Consider the following 21,298-nt stretch of genomic DNA (forward strand, 5'->3'; position numbering starts at 1 on the left):
TTCATCTATTCCTCATCTCCGCCTCCATCTGCCAGTGTCCGGCTCCATCGTGCATCCTCCGCCTCCGGGCCGTCAGTCCAGTAGCTCCACCTTGGCTCCTACCTCCCTCATCTCCATCAGTCCCTTCTGTCTCCTTCCTGGTCATCTGTTGGCCCATCTACAGCGCAAGGTCGCGCCTTCCGGGAGGGGGAAGTACTGTAACAGTTATGTCCTCTTTTAGTTTGTCTTGTCTTGTTCAGTTAATTTGCCTTCATTGTGTATCTTGATTAGTTAACCATTTGCACCTGTTTCTGTTCTCCCTGATTACGTTCTCCCTCATTAGTTTCCTTATAAAGTCTCCCTGTTCTGTTTAGTGCACTGTCGGTGATTGTATCTGTTACCCTGTGAGTGTGTGTACTCTTCGTCTTCCTGGAATAAATATCACTTATTTGAGTGATATCACTTATTATCTTTGTCTTCGTGCGCTCTCTTGTTATATTCCACATTAGCAGCGTGACAGTAGTCCTTTCGGTTTGTTCAAGTGCATTTTTTTTCCTCCAATGCAGGCAAAGTGAGGGGACAACACAGTTAGATTTTTTTATAAGCACTAGTTCTTTGGTGTTGGTTTTGTGTGTCTCTACCTAATAACACCGAAGCAATATTAAAGTTAATGAGATAATTAAGAGATTAATTAAGTGATGATTGAGCACCTGCTGTTAACAAGCAGTATCACTGAAGAAAAGAGAAACACAAGGGGTGTTTGTCAAACAGAAGGCTGTACCCTTCCAAGATTGTGTCCTTCCTAGTTCAGTTTTTCTGAGGCTAGTGTCCTCCTCAGCAATTAAATGCTAGAATGAGACGGTCTAGTAAGTGTGCATGGCTACGTCACACATCTTCCTGCCCCCACTTTCACGGCACGAAAATACTATTAAAACTTAATTTTGGATAAAAGCTTTGTATTACAAATCTTAAGATTAACTGGTTTTCTATTAATGCAATACAGTGAATGACACCCATCTGCTGTCTCCCAGTGGCTTACATTATTGTCAGTTTAGTGATAGCGATTAATTTACACCAAAACAAAATATCTATGCTTTCATGTCTGAAAACATTATTTTTGTCTTACATTTCTCATGGTTCGGTTTGTATCACGGTTTTAGGTTAACGGTTTCGGTACGGTTCGGTATGTGCTATGTTCAAGGAAAAAAGGACTAGGCCTACTGTCATAAAAAAAATAACTACAAGCAAAAGCACAAATAAATAAAATAGAGCAAAGATACTGATAAAATAAACAGTGCTTTTCAGGTTTTTCAGGTAGGTCTACTAACATTAGTTTGCAGGTACAGAAATAGAATAAAGTAATCAAATGTAAAATAACATCGCATATTTGACTGTATACATTAAAGATGAATCCTTATTAAAGTTACAAATGCAATTAAATCAAGAGCAGTGAGTGATTTCCTTGTCTTTTGTTGTTTTATTAACATTAAAAACAGACAGCAGGCTGCTGTCTCTTTAAGACATAATGCACAGATTCGCATTGTTATTTTCAACAAACCATATTATAGATGCGTCATCAGATTTGAGATCAACCGCGGTGCAAGTGCGTCCCATGGAGAACGGTATGGTTCGATTTTTTTTTTTTTTTTTTTTTTTTTTTTACCGAGAACCGTTACACTCCTAGTACCGACTCATTTTCTGTCCATTTATTTTCGTGAATTTAAGGTGGGTGCTTTAAGGCAGCGAAGGATACATCCGATGCATCCTTCATTCTTGTTTGAGAAACACCCTACAAGAACTACAACTGACTTCAAACACAGCCTTAGATGAAATCAACTCAAGATAAAAGAAGGCATTAAATCTGTGAAGATCTCAGCAGAGAAGGATTAAACAACTCCACAAACAGCATTACCAGCTTCACTTATTACAAACCAGATTGATTTTATTTCTGTCAGATGTCTACAGAAGTTATTGAGAATGAACAGAGGTTTAGGTGTTGATGTTTTATTGGCCAAAAAAAAAAAGAAAAAAAAGTGATCAGTGTTTGCACATGTGCACTATGAACTGCACCAGAACTACAGAGGGCAGTATAGTTGTGACTCGTGTCAACTACATGACATTCATCAATGGTCTCTATGATCAACTTTGCTCATGATGCTTTTCAAAAATGCAGCCCTGGCAAGTGGATCTGTAGTTCCCAGCATGGTTTTCAAGGGACTGCATAAGGAGAGTAAATTTAAGGATTAAGTGCTATTGTCACTGGCCTCACTGTTTCAATTGATCCAGCTGCTAAACACTTTCACAATAAACTCCACGAAGCTGCAATTTATGAAGTTTAATCATGAAAAGTGTGAAACTACAAAGAAGAGAAAATACACAAGCATGAATTCCACAAAATAGATAAATCATCAAATGAATGAGCATTCTCAAACACAAAAGGCAAAGACCCAACAACAATACAGTTGTATATCAACAGCATAGAATAATACTTTGCAAACTTGTGTAGAAAAAGGTAACAAACATGTTGAATTAAATGCTACATTACATAGCATAGCAATAACGTACTCATAATGCTAACTAAACAAAATCAAACAGTCACTTACAGATATTGCATTTCAAAGGGCTTTGAGGATAGGCAAGATGAAGCTGGATGTCTGCACAAACATGGAGCACCTAGCACAACTAAAGCACTGAAGGAATATGGCCTACTTCTTCTTTAAAACAGGCAACCATTGGAAAACTAAGGAAAACTCAAAATTAAAGTCCTTGTTTAAACCGAAGTCCAGCACAGTTATTTTGTGTGTTTTTCAGTAAAGGGAAAGATGTTGGTAGTTTCTGTTAATGTTTAATGTTCAGTTATATTGGACATTTAGAGGAGTTTGTTATTGAATGTTGTGGTTACCATTCTGAAGAGTAGCGCTTTCAATTGTGTCAATTCAGTGCAACATAATGTGTTTATTAAACCGAAATTCACCAATCAGCAAGGAGCAGGCGTGCATGAGTCAAATGTGTCCATCCTGAGTTTTATTGGCAATTGTATGTTGGGTCAATGTAACTCAATTAAGGTAAAACAGCATTCCCTTGTTTTATGTTACATAAAACTGATTGAAGTAGGTTACAAGAAGACAATTAGAATTTATAGGTAGAATCAGGTAGAAATACCTCCTTAAAAAACAACTCCACATGTTCACTTTTTACATTTTTCAATATTCATTATCAGTTCTCACATTACAGCCATTATACTAATCGGAGGAGAAGTTTTACTCTTAATATATCTGTGATTATTAACAGTTCAGAAGTGGATATGACGAAATAATATATAGAATCTATGTATGATTTAATTGGTCAGACGACACAGTTTCACGGATGAATGATTATCAAATCCAATCATGGCGTAGAGCGGCTGAGTGAATGTGGCCTGGACTCTGTGGATGAGACTCATTGTGTCTGAGACGCTGTAGAAGGACAAAATCCCTGCGCCGTGATCCACATACACTCCTATTCTACTGGAGACACTGACTACAGGAAGAACAGTCCCAATGTTATTGTGCCAGAATGAACAGTAGTCTGGAGAGCAGAACAAACTCCAGGACTGATCATTACACCCAGATACATTCTCACGACTATTTCCCTTCCTGCTGATGCTCTTATATGTCACTGATATAGACACTCCTGATCTCCCATCACAACCGCTCCACTCCACTTCCCAGTAACAGCGTCCAGTCACTCTCTTTCTACACATCGCCTGCCACCAACAATCAAATCTGTCTGGATGATCAGGATATGGCTGATCTGTGTCAGTGACAGTGATCAGTTTGTTTCTCTTAGACAGACGGAGTCTATTATTCACTGAGTTCAGATCCAGAATCAACAGACGGGAATCTAAAGGAGATAAATATATAACTGAAATAATGGAGATAAATATAAAACTTTTAAGGATTAAATGTTAAAACGGCTTTCCATAGTCATTGTGTGTGTTTTCATAGTAACTCACATTGTAGAAACTCCTCTCTGGTCTGATATTCAGGAGACAGAATGACCTGGACGATTTTCACTATGGACACCAAAACACATCTGTAGTTTAATTCTCATGAAGAAATTAAATTAAACTATTTATAATTTAATGAATGGTGCTGAACCCTTTTTTGAGAATAAATCAATATTTACCTCTTCCAGATATGTTTTCTATTACCTCACTGCAGAACTGCTGCAGTATGTCTATGAGTTGAGAGACAGATTTCACTACATCATCGAAAGACAGATGAGAACTGACAGTGATGTCGTCTGCAGATCCAGAGAGACAGACAGACAACAGACTCTACAGACACAAAGACAAAAACACAAACTCGCTGTAATTCCAGAAGCTTGTTAAAATTCTCAATGTTTGAGAAGATCTCTGTTACCTGGATGAAAACGAACATGATCCTGTGTGTGTGAAAGCTTCTTCAGCTCAGCGTCTCTCCTCCTCAGATCATCAATCTCCTGCTTCAGTCGCTCCAGTCGTTCTTCAGCTCGACTCACTGCAGATCTTTCCTGATCTCTGATCAGCTGCGTCACCTCAGAGCAATGTCTCTCAATGGAGCTGATGAGCTCAGTGAAGATCCTCTCACTGTCCTCCACTACCGTCTGTGCAGAGCGCTGTTACACACACACACATCACACAGTGATCTAGAAGAGCTCCAGTACTGGAGGAAAGTCCAAACTGAGACCCAAACATCTCAGTTACGTATGGTACACCTTTGTTTCCAGATGGTGGGAACGGAGATGTTGTGTCAATCTGACAGGTTGGGGGTCGTCCTTGGGAGCACCAATCACCTCTGAGAGTATCAGGAAAGGCCAATGAAATTGGTGTGCAGAATTTGCATGCCAGGCCATGCCCTGTATAAACTGTATATAAGGTGGACTGCATGCAAAGCACATTTCAGCTTTCCTGCTGAGGAGCCAAGGTAGTGTCTCGGCCATTCAGTGGTCAGTACAGAGTTGTGGCAGCTCGATGGTGTTTTTAGCCCCCAATGGCTCCTTCCAGGCAGCTAACCCTAACCTCAACCTTAAACCTACCCATCCCCTCGCTGCCTGGAAGGCGCCGTTGGGGGCTAAAAACACCAAACACCGTTGTGGCAGGAGGGACACAATGTCTCCGTTCCCTCCATCAGGGAACGAGGTTTACCATGCATAACCGTTATGTTCCCTTTCTGTCGGTCACGTTCGATGTTATGTTGAATCGACAGGTTGGGGGTCCCTATACTAAACGGCATAAATACTGTACCGTGTCACAAGATAATGTGGTGAAGATGTGGACAAGCCTCTGCATGCCAACAAGTGATGAAACTCATTCGTAACCTTCCAACGCCCAGGGTAAATGACCTTAGATCTACTCACCAATCTGAGGTCACTGCAGCTGTAGGGTCTCTTTTTAAATTTTTTTAGGCAGTAAACCGAAGCTTAGAGAATGTACTGCTATGTACACCTTGTTGTTAACGCTGGGAAGCATTATCTTTCTCAGAGAGAAAGGGACACTACAGAGACCACATCCTGCTCAAAGGGGAGGTAAACATGTGGAAAATGTTCTCCATAAACACCTGCAATTACTGATAAAACAAACTAAATTAAAGTCAAGGGTCAAGACCCCAACTAAAGCAAACACTGATCTCCATGATGGTGACCTCAAACAAAACATTTTCAATAAGACATCAACATCTAAACCTCTGTTAATTCTCAATAAGATCTTCTGTAGATGTGACAGAAATAAAGTCAGTCTGTATAGTAATAAGTGAAGCTGGTAATGCTGTTTGTGGAGTTGTTTAATCAGATCTTGAGAGAGTTAAAGTCTTTTATCTTCAGTTCATCTAAAGCTGTGGCTGAAGAAAGTTGTAGTTTGTGTTCTTATTACTCATTCGAAAGATTATTGAAAGAATGTTTCAGGAACATCATCATAACCTTTAAAATAACATTCTAGTAACATTAAGGAACCTGGACATTTTAATGTTCTTGGAATGTTACAAATCAACCTTCCTAGAATGTTGAATTTTAAATCAAAATTAAGTTGAAAGAACGTTTGAGGAACATATTACCTTTTAAAACACGTTCCTCTAACGTCAAGAAAACTGGAATTTTTTTATGTTCCCAGAACCAACACTGAATATTTGGAGAACGTTCTTATAACAAAAGTCTGTTAGCTGGGTTGTCATAGTGACTGGTACTGGGTTCACCGCTAGGAAAACTGAACAGTGGCAGAAAACATAGTATGGGGTCACTGTAGGGAACCACTACATTGCAGTAGTAGCCAGATTACAAGGACTCGCATGGAAAGGGACAAACCATGATTAATGGGCCTGGTAGCGAGTTCCTTCACAAAACTCAACTACTGTAAGAGTGCTAATTGATGGAGAAAGGTGTCCTAGTGTTTGCCATTCAAGTGAAACTCACCTAGACCGAAAAAAGGGCAAACTATCACCTCAGAGAAGGGAAAGTACACCCACTACACCCAGCCAGCTCAACCGAAGCTTACAGATTATCACAGAAAACTCGGGACGAGACTGCTTCCATTCGCAGATTGTAAAATCCCACAAAGATTTTGGGCGTAGCCCAGCCCGCAGCTCTACATATGTCTGCCAGAGAAGTACAGGGTGCCGAGGCAATATCCAGAGTGGGCATGGTACATTTTGGGCCTGATATGCCTGAAGAATGGCATCTACAAGGTCCAGAGGTCTGGGCGCAGGTGCCAGATTGTTCCCTGCCCCCGAGAAAGAACGTCCTTCCTCAAGGGGATTCGCCAGGGAGGAGTTGACGCCATGAGTGTGAGCTTCGAGAACCAAGTCTGGTTGGGTCAGTGGGGCGCAACCATTAGGACTTGATGTTTTTCCTCTCTGGCCTTGCACAGTGTCTGTGCAATGAAGCTCACTGGGGGAAATGCATACTTCCATAGGCCCCGAGGCCAGCTATGCACCAGAGCTTCTGGGCCGAGAGGGGCCGAGGTCAGGGAGTACCACGGAGCACAGTGGGAGGATTCCTAAGAGCCAAACAGGTCTACCTGTGCGTCGCCAATCAACTCCAAAACAGCTGGACCATCTGGGGATGAAATCTACATTCTCCTTTCACGAGAGTGCATCGGCTGCCCGATTGAGGTCGCCCAGGATGTGAATGGTGCGAGGTGACTTCAGCTGCTGCTGACTCCAGAGGAGGAGATGGCGGCCAAGTTGTAACGTGACGAGAGCAGATCCCTGACAATTTATACATGCCACTTTCGCTGTGTTGTCTGTGCAGACTAACACGTGCTTGGCCAAAACCTTCTCAGGGCAAACAGCACAGCCAACAACTCTAGGCAGTTGATGTGCCAGTGCAGGTGGGGCCCTGTCCAGAACCCCGAGACCACATGTCCATTGCAAACGGGGCCCAAGCCTGTCTTGGATACATCTGTCGTGACATGATGTAGGACATGATGTAGGACACTTGTTCTAAGGGAACTCCTGCCCAAGAAACACAAAGTCAAGTCAGGTCACCATTTATATAGCGCTTTTAACAATATGAATTGTTTCAAAGCAGCTTTACAGTGATAATAGGAAATTACAGTAAGAGAGATTGTTTTGGCTTTACAGCAGCTCTAGAATAAAGTCATTGTCCAGCTTAAGTTAGTTTTGATTGTTTGATTCACTTCCGTTGCGAAGATCAAAGTCCGACAAAGGGCTGAATAGATGGCGACAGATCGGTGTGATGGTCATGCAAGGTGTGTCCTTGAATCTCTGGACTCGGGCCTGAAGCCAATGCTGCAGCAGTCTCATATGTAACAATCACAGCAGCGTGACCACGGCTGAGGAAGTCATAAGCCCCAGGAGCCTCTGAAAACTGAGCACGGTGTTGAGAAACATGTGCTGTCAAGGCCACCGAGTCCAACTCTACACCGAGGAGAGATGCTCTGCGCAGGGGGGAGCTCACTCCCAGTGGACTCGAAGTCCCAATCAGGCTAGGTGCTGGAAGATCATGTTCCTGTGTAACCAGTCGTCGAGGTGGTTGAGTATTTTGAATGCCCACCTCCCTTAATGGGGCAAGAGCAGCCTCCGCAACCTTTGTGAAAACGCTGGGAGACAGGGACAGATGTCATGGTGGCATGCGTCTGACTGTGAGCCTCTTGAATGGGAGCCTGTGCAGGGGCCAATTCAGTGCTAGCAGATCCAAGATTGGTTTCAACACACCACCCTTTTTGGGTACGATGAAGTGGGGCTGTAAAATGCCTTCACCTCGGCCGGGGGAACAGGCTCTACCGCATCCTTCGCTGTAGGGGTCGTGATTTCCTGCCTCAGTGCAGCAGCGTCCTCGCCTCTGGCTGAGGTGAAAAGGACACCACTGAATCGCTGTGTAAGAACTCTTTTAGAGAAAATTTATTCTTGGAAAAGGACATTTCTTATTTAGGCCGCTGAAGCACCCAGGGGAATTGTCTTGCACTTATCTGTACACACTCGAGAGAGACCGCTGTATGTGCGGTATGCCAAGCATACGAGATGAAAGGGAAGTCACTTCTCATGCAAGAGTTTGGGCTCCGAAGAACAAAGCTGAAATGTGCTTTGCATGCAGGCCACCTTTACCTGTTTATAAGGGGCGTGGCCTGGCACGTAGATTCTGCACACCAATTTCATTGGCCCTTTCTGATATTCCCAGAGGTGATTGTGGCTCCCAAGGATGACCCCCAACCTGTCATTTTGACACAATGTCGAACATGACCGACAGAAAGGAAACTTCTCTTCTCCAAACTCACCTTATGAGACGCCACAGCCTCTCTCAGTGCCTGAAGATCTTTCTCTCTCTGCTGGATTCTCTTCTGGATGTTTCTCTGTTTCTCCTCCAAATAACTCTGCAGAAAACAGAAATAATAATAATAATAATAATAATAATAAATTATGAAATGCTACAGAAAAATGAACATATTTAATCATATCAATTACCCTAATTGAGACAAAAGCACATGATGAAAGTGGAAAGAAATAGCATTAACTGTCACTCATGGGATCCAGTATGAAGCAGTACCTGTTCCTCTGTCCTCGCTGCTGCAGTTGATACATTGTCATGATTTTTGTGTTCATCCACCAAACACAGCACACAGATACACCGCTGGTCGGTACGGCAGTAAATCTCCAGCATTTTACCATGTTGAGGGCAGATCATCTCCTGCAGTCGTCCAGTGGCGTCCATCAGATTGTGTCTTTTACCTCTGAAGAGACTCTCATGCTGTTCAAGGTGATTTTGACAGTAAGTGCTTCGACACTCCAGACACGACTTCACTGCTTTCTGTTTATTTCCAGGGTGTGTCCACAGGGAACCGTCACTGGATCCTTCAATAGATCCAGACACACTGAACAAATGAACTGGTCCTGATCCACTGAAATATTGGCTTCTGCCATTTCACTGCAAAGACAATGAGAGAGCACACAAAAGTTAATTAGTTTATAACTGCACTGCAGTGTTCCAAACATTCAGATTGAGACTCTTAATCTAAAATGCCATAAATGGTGCTAAAACTTAAATAAAACCCTCAATACAAAGGAAATTGTTCACAGCTGTGAACTCACGGGTGATTTGGTCAGACTCAGATCTCACCCACCTGTAACTGGACAAAGTCACCACATCACCTTCTGTGTGTTCAGGGAGTGCTGAGTTGGTGCTATGCTGCTTGCATTAACGCAATATCTGTAGACATTGAGGAGGACACATCCCCAAAATTTGATATTCTTGATACTGCTTTGCCTGGCACTGCTCTAAATGTTATTAGGATGACATTTTAGGATGAGATCTTTATTATTATTTTTTTTTTTTAGGGTGGTCCGCCTCAGTGGTCTTTCAGCTCTCATCCAAGTAAAAAAAATGTTTAGATGACCAGTCAAATCAAAGGGAGGATTTACTGTTCACAGAAGCTGAGTGCGAATTCAATCTTGATGCTTCAATTTTAAGGGTCAAAGTGTGCGAGGTAATATAGGATATTATCTAAACATTTAACATCTGACCGCTGTCTGTTAATTATACTGTTAAACGACCGATGATAATCCACTGATACATTTTTTTTTTTTTTGCCAAATTGTGCCATTGTGAATTTAAAATATAGGCTACCTGTAAATATACCAAAATATACCTCGTAACTGAGTGTGACGAAAATAACACCCCCAATTAAATCAACTATTTTGTCTGTCAAGCTTTCCTGAACTCTCAGACACATACACACACATACAATATTTTTTGGTAAATTCTTATATATATTAAATATAATGTATTGTTATGGCACTTGTAATAAAAATAGGGGTAATTGGGGCATACCCTAACGCGGGGCTAGTTGTAACACACATGGTTTAAAACTTTCCACACATGCCAGCATGGCGAAACTTAGTGTATTTACTAGTTGCCATATCAACACTATATCATTGGAAGATATCACTGAACATTTATTTAACCACAGCAAAGGTAAATTTCTTACTCAAGTTAATTTTTCATCTCTGTTTTTTTGTTTATTTAAAATGAGACAAATCTGATATTATTTTAATCTTATATCTGTTATTTAACAGTTGAGATAGTTCTTTAATGTTTCACTAACCAGCAGAAGACACTAGCAGGGTTTAAATCCCAGTTGCGCAGATGGGGCATGTTGTCACACTGTGTTACAATGTGTCCCTATTAGAACTATGATGTTCTATTTTATACTTGTATGAATTATATTGAGAAACCATGAGAAAAGGGTGAATAAAGACTGACAGTCAATGTTCAGAAATTATTAATTATTATTATGTTTTGAACTATGCTGTATAGCTGTTTTGTGGTGTTTTTGTTGTCAAACTCAAAAATTACATTAAAAAATACTCAATTTATTTTTAATTATTAAAAATGCCATTATTTTATATGAAAAAGTTAATAATTGTATTTTATTGACAAAATATTTTCGTTTGTCTTGTATATATATATATATTTTTTTTTTATTATTTTTTTTATTAGATCAGATAACATTTTAAGCTGTCATATAATGTGCCCCATCTATGGGGCATGTTGTCACATTTCACTTCCATTGTTTTAGGGTAAATCAAGAAAAAAAGTATACACTGTATTAATGAAACAAAACCACATAAATATGTATGAGATCAAGGAGGGGAAAATGTGAATTTTCACAAACTGAAAAAATCTAAAAGTGTTAGGTTGTTCTCCCCTACTATAGACATAGGCTATTTAGACTGGTTAGTTAATGGAGTTTTTTTTTTTTTACGTTTGTTTACGTTGAAAATACAAGCACTGGATAAGACATGTCCTCATGATATTGACCTTTGTTCATTATGCACTTCCGTGTGTTTTCTTGATTAAATAAACAGACTTTATGAATAAATTGTGTGCGTTTTGGCAGATTTTATTAACACTAGATACAACTAACTTTACATTTTAAAGAATAATATTGTTGCTGTGTTTATAAAATGTCGACTGTCCAACACTTGGATAGATTCCCCTTGTAATTTTACAGTTATATTTAGTGTTTCGCATTACAACCTGACACAAAAGCTTGCGCTTTCTAATATGACATCTGAGCAGTAATGTTGCTCTAAATGCTTTAATTTTTTATAAAAAAAATAATAATAAAAAATCCATTCCCAGACAGCAACATAGTGTCGGCCCAGATCCGGCCCACATCTGGACCGTGTGGAATCCACATGAACCAGATTTGGGCCAGATCTGGGCTGATACTATGTTGCTGTCTGGGTTAAAACATAATAGCTACTATCAAACGAAACATTTCGATCAGTCTATATTCTAAAAGGCCATTTTCTAAAGGCAAACTACCGCGTTGTTAGTCAGCGAAACTTAAACTAATAAACATTACGGTTTATCATAAAAACATCAATAATATAATCTCTTGAATAATCACTAAAACTTGAATAACACGGTCATTTTAAAATCACACCTGAACTCATAATTGACTGGATGCAGTCAGACTGATCTCACCTGTATCTGGAGAAATCACCACAAACAGCGCTTTCTGTGAGTGTTTATTAGTTGAGTGACGGACAAATATGATCCCTCGATCGATCTGAAGGTGATTAGTTGCGCTGCTGATCGGTGATTAACCCTTTACGATCACACTGGTGGTGGATCCAGGCGCGTTCACGCCAGCGCTGTTGGAATGACCGTAATTACTAGATTCCGACTTACTAAACCAGGCTATTCAAAACAAAAATGGTGATAAATAGCACTAAAAGTGGTTCATTGGCTTGTAATCATAGATGAACTACTTTAAGTGCTATAGCACATGTAGGCTAGGTGATATAGGCTACAACATCTTTGTTAAATGGAGGAGCTATGTAGAACCATAAGAGTCTTGTGGGGGCCCTGGAATATTCCCTTATAGGGGGGCCTTGGGGAAAAAAGGGTTGAAAACCACATTATCTTAAGGAAATACACTGTAGCCTACATCGTAAAAAAAAAGTTTGTCACACTGATAATAATCATAAATGTTTCTTTAGCAGCAAATCATCATATTAGAATGATTTCTGAAGGATCATGTGACACTGACATTTTGCAAGTTTTTAATCTCAGACCTCTTTAAAAACAATGAATGACCAATAACGCCTTGCGCTCACCAATTAAAAAAATATGGACTCATCTGTTTATGAAAGGTTTAATTTAAGTTCTAATTTGACTTATGTTTACACGCCTAGTCCATAATATTCAATGCTTCCCCATCAGAGGCTCTGTTTTTTTAGCGGTCTGAGTTTTGTTAAAATTATCTTTTTTTTTTTTACAAACTTTTAAAAAAAGAATTAGTTTTTTTATTCATTTATTTTTTTAAATGCTGACGGGGAAAGAGTTAAAGGACCCTAAAGGAACAGCGCAGGTGTGTGGCGTTTGAGCAGAAATGCAGCTAGGGAAGAAAACAACTTGAATAGTAGACATTTTTGACTGATAGATTACAGTGTGTTAGGGTAAACTCTGCTTTGTCTTCCCCTATTATTACCAACACAGAGGGAAGTACTATCTCCCCAGTTTTATTTACTCTATGAATGTAGAGGTTTGTTACTGCCACATTTTCGTTTCTATTCATTTTCTGTATTTTTATTATTATTATTACCGTTGAGTGCCACCAGGGGGCGCTGTAGCTTAAGAGTGAGCTTTGTATGCAGAGAAGAGGTTAAAGCTGGAGGAGCTGAACACGCAGCGTCAGCTGAAGCCTGGGCTCTGATCCTTTGGGGTGGGTGGGGTATCCACCCCCCTTCAATTTTTTTTTTTTTTTTTTTTAAGGAAGGAAAGGAAAGGAAAGAAAGGGGAAAGAAAGAAAAGAAAATAAAACAATACAGATTCATCACCCAGGTGGATAAAATATTCAGTAGGTGGCGGTAATGCTCCTATGGAGTGAACGGCCAGATAACTAAAAGAAGAAGAAGAAGAAGAAGAGAAGAGGTTAATTTCCGCAGAAGAAGCGATCTCTCAAGAGAAAGAAAGATGCATGACTAAAGTGTGGTCACTAAGCTAAGTCTAAGAGAAATAAGATAAACAAAAAGAAGAAGAAAAAGACTAAAACTAATTCCTCTCTCGGTACTCAGCCAACGAGGTATGTTTTGTATGTTGTATTTGTCAAAATAGTTTTATCTGTCAAATTTCTTTCTTTAAGCTAATTATTGTTTGTTCTGTGCTTTTAGTTTTCACGGTGTGTTTATGATCCTGACCAAGCTGGATTCAATAAATCCATCAGTATGAGAAAGCCACTTGTGTCTGTTGGTACCTGGAGGAATTACAGTGAAAACTCGGACTGATCTGCACGCGGGTGGAGGCGAGGCGGCATGATCAAAGGAGCAGCAGTCTTGCCACAGCGTGATCGGCACGTGCACAGAGCGGGGAGCGCGCACGGGACCAAAGCACACGATTTGATGAGCAACACCTTAAGATAAGGTCATAAGAAGTGTGGACACTCATAAGTTAAGGGTTTGTCTAAACAAGGAAAACAAAACACACGTTTAAGGTTGATTAATCAAACAGTGAAAAGTGAAAGTAACGTTTTGCTATTCCTAGTTTTTTGTTTATTAAGCCACAGTGTAAGTTCTAAAGCACCTAAGTTTAAGCATCAGTACTTTTGTTTATTGGGCTATTTGTAACAGTAATGTGAATTCTGTATTTCATGTGAACAGTTTAAATGTGAATAACTCTTATTTGAATACGTTTTGGGTATATTTAAGTTGAGAGTAATTTAAGTTACATTCATATTACTGCATTAAGATTCAGTGTTACATTTTTATTTTATTCTGCCTTTATATTTGAACTGCCTGCAGTACAGGGGTGACTTTTAGTTAACGTAAACGTTTTGCTGTTTAGTGACAAGTGACAAGACGTTAAAATGACTGATCCAAATACACCACTAATTAGTGCAGACCCCCAGAGGCAGTCTGAAGAAACCCAATGTACTGATCTTAGTGAGCAGCAAGAATCAGTACAACTTAGAAGAAGTCAGAGAGTGAAAACACTCACAGAAAAGGGAAGAGAAATGCAGGATGAGAGGATTAAAGGACTCCAGCAAAGATTTAACTACAACTATGAAAAGTGGAGAACACGTGCAAAAGCATCTAAGCTACCCCTCTCTCAAACAGGACCCTTGAATACAGACATACTTGAAGATATTATTGGTGATGTTAGAGGTCTTTGTGCAGATGTCACGAAAGTTTATGAAGAGTTACGTAAGCTCACCCCACCGGATCAGGAGTCACGTCGCAGAGTAGATCTGTGTGTGGAGATATCAGGTTTCTTCGTGAATAAAGCAACCAGCCGATTGGAAGGAAAAGAGGAACAAGATTGGCCGGAAGCAGGCTCCCTCTTTCAAACTGCAAGCAGTAAGTCAAGCTCCTTCAACACCACTAAGAACTCATCTGAGCATTCACATAGATCCTCTGTAAAACATCAAGAAGCCGCAGCAGAAGCAGCAGCGAGTCAAGCTGTTCTCAAAATATTAGAAGAACAAGAAATGGAACAGCAAGAGATAGAAAGACTAGAAGCTGAAGTCAGGAAAAAAGCAGTAGAACAAGAAACATTGATTAGACAAAAGCGCTTAGAAAGAGAGGCAGAAGAAATTAGACTAAGAATGCAGAGAGAAGCAGATGAAGCAAAGTGTAAGGCTCAACAAGAAGCAGAGTATACAGCTCTGCAGAGAACACTTGATGAAAAGAAAAGAAAAGTACTGCACCTGGAAAAGGTCAAAGATCTAAAGGCAGCACAAGCAAGGATGCAGGTTTATGACCAAATGAGTGCAGCAGAAGCACAAAAGATCGATGTAACAAAGATTAACAAAGAAATGAAAGACGCTGAACATGTAAGCTTCCCATCTCTGCTTGAACAAGTCATACCCCAAGCTGCAGCCACTCCTATAAGTGATGGTACATCAGATCTTGTTAAAGTGCTAGCAAGTGCACTAAGTGCTAGCCGTATCCCTGTTCCGGAACCTACTGTGTTTTCTGGGGATCCCTTAAGTTACAGTGACTGGAAACTGTCATTTCAAACGCTGATAGACCAAAAAAATATCCCGGACAAGGAGAAAATATTCTACCTTCGGAGATATGTGAGTGGACCGGCTAAGAGAGCGGTTGAAGGATACTTCCTGCTTGGAACTGAATCTGCATATGCTGCTGCATGGAAGATTCTGGATGAAAGATATGGAAATCCATTCACAATCGCAAAAAAGACAAACTGCATGCATGGCCCAAAATGACCTCAAGGGACAGTTTCGAACTTAGAGACTTTGCAGATTTCTTGCGCAGTTGTGAAGCTGCAACAGCTCACATCAAGTCATTAGAGATCTTGAATGACTGCAATGAGAACCGAAAGATACTTTCCAAACTTCCAGACTGGCTTGCTGCTAGTTGGAACCGCAAGGTTATTGAAATTGAAGAACAAACAAATCAGTTTCCCACTTTCAGCCAGTTTGTTGAGTTTCTAACGAGAGAAGCCAAGATTGCCTGTAATCCTGTTACATCTTTACAGTCCCTAAAACAATGTGAGCCTAACAAATCAGACAAACCGAAACTTACAAAACAGAAAGAAATTGGAGTTAAAACACTTGTGACGGAAAAAAAAACTACAGAACCCATAATGCACTGCAACAAGTAGGAGGAGTCAGGAGTCAGTAGCCAGAAGGAAATGGAATCAGGTTAATTTAGATGCAGGTGTGTGTGCATGTGGTGGAAGGCTTTTTCCCACTACACCAAGAGCCAAAGTTGAAGCAATTTGAACTGCCTGGAGTCTTTAGACGTTTAAAATGTGCCAGAATTTAGTCAAGACTTGAGATTACTGTGTTTTAAAAGCTTTGTTGCTGCACTGCGGAAGAGTTTCGACTACAAAGGTTCCAGCGAGCTGCTCTTTTCCATAGCAGTGTTTGGAATATACAAATGCTTAATCAACAGACAGTAAGCACTGTGAAGTATGATGCCGATCATGAACCAACGAGACTGAAAGTTTTCGTGTCACAAGACTTGCGTCAGCTACACAGTGAACGAGTGTTCGGATGTTCACGATGCCATTTGTTTATCGGCTGTGTTTTGAACTGCGTGGGGTTGGAATGCTGTGACCGTGAGTGAATTTCATCTAGTTTTGGACAGGCCTCAGATATTCTGATTACACGTTGGACTTCAGGTAGGCCTTGAACAGTTCATCCTCACTCCGAAATGGAGCCTTAAATCACAACTGACTCTTGGAAAAGATGGGTTTAGCGGACTTTTATCCCATACTTCACACAGCACATTCACACACATCTACACAAGCCCACAAACATCAAACACCCTTCTCTTGAACGCTTTGCTTAAGGACAAAACTTTCAAATGCATTTTGTTTAGTTTGCTTCCCTTATGGACTTTGAACTGAAAATGACTTGATAAACTTCACAAGCATTGTGTCTGAATATTGATCGACATTGTTTAGATCTGTTTAGGTCATTTATCTTTGAAGACTCGTAAATTCTTCTATCTGTTCTGAAAGATGATTGTGATCTAATGATTGTTAATTTGATGATTATGTCATAAGATAAAATGTTTTTTTTGTTCTCGTAATTGTTTTTGCACTTTGATATGCTTTGAATAAGCAAGATGTAGGAAAAAGGAAACGAGTCCCCATTTTGAGTTAAATTAAAAAAGAACGTTTTTCAATTGTAAAAGTGAGCTTATTTTGGTATTTGTATTGTTCTGTGAAGCGTGATTGGGGTTACAGGCCTATCTAGAATCACTACGTCACAGAAAATGGCGCCCGAACAGGGACTTGAAGACTTGAAAACTTGAAAACTTGAAAACTTGAAAATTTGTAAACCTTATAGTATTTGAAGCAAAGTATAGGATGATCCTTATTTTGATGAAATGTTTTTTTGTTTATTTATCTGCTTGAGTCTAACCGTGATGAACTAAGTTGTAAGATGTAACTGAAACTTATCTAAGTGCATTTACTAGATGTGAATTGTGTAGAAACTAACTCAAGTCTTGTAATTAATAACCAAGGTGGGTGTAATCTCAGTTGTGAACTATGGGTTATCACAAGTGTTTATATGTTAGTGGTATTATTGTGAAGTGATCAATTGTTTATTTGTTTTGCACTTCATATACGGATAACATATACAATATCCCATCTCTCTCTTACACAATACATAATGGCAGATGCTTTTCACCCATCATCAACCTTTGTGGATATTGATGTTCCAGATGTTGCCACTCCAGTCTGGATGCCTGGCCTGCAAACTCAGGTGTCCAACTATCCCTATACCCCCATTCAATCCACTACATTACAATCAAGAACCCATGTACAGTTTGCTCCCTCAACCTTTTCCCCTAACACGTCTGTGCAACCTCTTGTATGGGATGGAAACCAAGATCAAATGCAACTGTGTACTCCTTCTCCAGCAGGGACAGTAGGGGATGGTTCTCCAGTGTCTTCAGGGGCCCAGTATGAATTACCTGGGACGTTTCCCACACCTGCAAGGGAGATTGGACATCTTACCACCCAGGTCCAGGGTAACTGGGACAAATTGTTTGATCTCCTGGAGAAACAAGAGGCAGCTGTAAGTGCACTTACTAGTGGATTGAAACAGAGTTCTTCACAACATGAAAGTCGATTAAAAAGTCTCGCTGATAAAGTAGACAACCATACACAACAAATTTCAAAGATTCTGTTAGATAACAAACAACAGACTGAAACTGAGACTGACCAAATGGTGAAGACAATGAAGTTGTTAATAACCGATGAACTTCAAGAAAGTAAAAAGTCCCTGCTATCCGATATTCGATTCATGGTAGAGCAACTTCAAAAGGAAGTCCAAGAAGACATCAAAGCTGTCCAGCAAAACTTTCAAAAAAGTCATGATGGACTTGTTAAAGATTTCTCAGGCATTAAAGCTGTCCAATAAAACTTTCAAAAAAGTCACAACGAATTTGTTAAAGATTTTTCAAATTGGACCCTTCAGCTTGACCGCCTAAGTGATAAAGTGAATGAACTGTCAGTGAGTACCGAACATAAAACTACTCTGAACCCTCCGAAGGGAGCTGAATTGTCACAACCTTCCATTGCTGTATCACCTCCGCTAAATGCTGTTGCTGTCAAGAGTGACCATCTCAAGTTAACATTCCCTACGTTTGGAAGACCGTCAGATGACTCAGATCCTTTGTTGTATATAATCAAATGTAAGGATTTTCTTGCTTTACATCCTCTGACTGATCTAGAAATTCTAGCTACTTTTAGAACAGTCCTATATGGCACGGCCCGAGATTGGTGGGAGGTAGCCAGAGCTACGATAACTACCTGGGGTGAGTTTGAATCGGCATTCCTTACTGCTTTTCTTTCTGAAGACTATGAGGATGAACTCGCTGAACGTGTCCGAATTCGAACTCAAGGTGAGAGAGAGTCGGTAAGGGACTTTGCCTTTACGTACAGAGCACTTTGTAAAAGGTGGAACCCTAGTTTAACAGAGCCTGAATTAGTTAAGATGATTCTAAAAAACCTAAAACCCTACTTGGCCAGCCAGCTGCGTGGTCGGGTGTCATTTGTGGAAGAAATGGTACGACTTGGACAACAACTGGAAAAGGATAATCTTCAACAGTTACAGTATGACTACCGTTTGAGTTCCAAACACAGTCAAGCTGGGTCTAAAGGTCCAAATGTCAACAGACCTGCAGACAAACCGCAAGTGCAGTGCTGGAGGTGTAAGGGCCATCATGCTCCTGGTAATTGCCCACAGTTTACCTTGTCCTCACAGTCTGCTCCACCGTCTAGCCAACATGCTATTAACACGCAACCAACCTTTCCTTCAAAATTCAGAGGTAGACCTAGTAACAATTCTGTAGCTATTGCAAATGCCTTACCTACAAAAGTCAGTTCCACACCTGGACAAAAAAATGTTGTTGTACCGCAACAATTAATCGTACCTGTCAGTATTGGTACTTGGATAGGTAAAGCCATCGTCGACACGGGGGCAAGCTATACCCTAATCCATGAAAGCTTATGGAAAGATCTAGATCCCACAGAACAAAGCCTGAGTCCATGGACTCTTGGACCTTTATATTTGGCCAATGGAAAGGCTGAAGTGCCTTTGGGATGGTTGAATATTTCACTTAAATTACATGATCAAATTTGCCCCTTACCTGTTGCTGTGCTGACAACCAAAGCTTTTGCTTATTGTATTGTTTTGGGACTAGACTTTATCTTCTTTAGTGGAATGCAGATAAACGTCTCTCAGGGACAGTATTCATTTATCTCTGATCCAGACGTGGACTACTTTTTTCAGCCTGGTCATGCCAGTGTGCCTTTACCTTCACCAATGGGGTCTCCATGTCTGCCAGGTGGAAATACAGCTCATCGTTCTATACCAAGTATTTCATTATTAAGTTCTGTTCCACCCTTAATGTTACCCTTATCCTTGAATGATAGTGGCAATGAGGATGACCTAACACTCATAAATCAAGCAGTGGATGCAGCTTACTTACCAATTGATCATAAGCAACAGTTAAGTCACATCCTACAAACAAATCCTCAGGTGTGCACCCTTCGTCTGGGACGGACGGATGTACTCCAAGATCAAATCTACACACATCATCAAATACCTATAAAGCAACGACCTTATCGTATGTCTCCTTCCAAACAAGCCATTGTGAACCAGCAGCTCCAGGAAATGTTGAAGACCGGCATTGTGGAACCTTCAAAATCAGGATGGTCTTCCCCGGTAGTTCTAGTACCGAAAAAAAATGGACAACTTCGATTCTGCGTTGATTATCGCAGATTAAATGCTATAACTGACAGCGATGCATACCCATTACCAAACCTTACTGAAATCTTGGAATCACTTTCAGGATCTACTATCTTCTCCACTCTAGACCTTAATAGTGGGTACTGGCAAGTTACTATGGATGCTTCCAGTAAAGCAAAGACTGCCTTTACCACCTCTGATGGGCTATTTCACTTCAATGTAATGCCCTTTGGGCTTAAAAACGCCCCAGCCACCTTCCAACGTCTTATGGAGACTGTCTTGGGAGAACTACGAGGAAGTATTTGTTTCGTGTATATCGACGATATTATCGTCTATTCTTCGTCTGTTACTCAGCATTTCCTTGACCTCCAAGCTGTCTTCCATAAGTTACAAGAAGCTGGCTTAACCATAAATCTTCGGAAAAGTAAGTTTTGCTTGCCTGAAGTGACATTCCTAGGTCATGTAATTAACATCCACGGCATTACAGCTGACCCGAGTAAGGTGGAAGCTATTCGAAACTATCCAGTTCCAAGAAATCTGAAGGAAGTCCAACGATTTCTTGGACTAGCCGGGTGGTACCACCGGTTTGTTGCAAACTTTTCCAGAATTGCCGAACCACTTAATTCCTTAAAGAAAAAAGGCAGATCTTTTCAATGGACACCACAGTGCCAACAAGCCTTCGAAGAACTGAAAACCTGCTTGATGACTCCACCCATCCTCGGACATCCCAATTTTGAGTATCCCTTCATTGTGTATACAGATGCCAGTGAGACTGGACTGGGTGCGGTCTTGACCCAAAAAAGAGGACAAGGTACAGAGGAGGTAATCACCTATGCCAGCCGAAATCTTAATCCTGCTGAGTCAAACTACTCTGCAACAGAAAAAGAATGCTTAGCCGTAATATGGGCATTAGATAAGTGGCAGCACTATCTTGAACATAGAATGTTCACTGTCATTACAGATCACTCTGCTCTGCAGTGGGTGATGAATTCTCCAAAAACCACCAGCCGTCTTATCCGATGGGCTCTGCAGTTACAGAAGTACGATTTCATTGTTGAATATCGGAAAGGGAAATTAAATATAGCACCGGATGCTCTTTCACGTATT

General features: G+C 40.5%; 1 pseudogene across 1 annotated transcript; it reads right to left on the bottom strand.

The window, feature by feature from the left end:
- Nucleotides 1–3,316: 3,316 nt before the first annotated feature.
- On the bottom strand, nt 3,317–11,909 carry LOC311089511 (tripartite motif-containing protein 16-like; annotated as a pseudogene). The gene is made up of 7 exons: nt 11,900–11,909; nt 8,998–9,302; nt 8,729–8,824; nt 4,383–4,617; nt 4,147–4,297; nt 3,974–4,033; nt 3,317–3,861 (listed from the first exon to the last, which is right to left on the bottom strand). The product of its transcript is annotated as a tripartite motif-containing protein 16-like (transcript).
- Between the last annotated feature and the right edge of the window lie 9,389 nt (nt 11,910–21,298).

The sequence above is a fragment of the Abramis brama genome, assembly GCF_963993115.1.
Source record: "Abramis brama genome assembly, chromosome: 9".
Classification (NCBI taxonomy): domain Eukaryota; kingdom Metazoa; phylum Chordata; class Actinopteri; order Cypriniformes; family Leuciscidae; genus Abramis; species Abramis brama.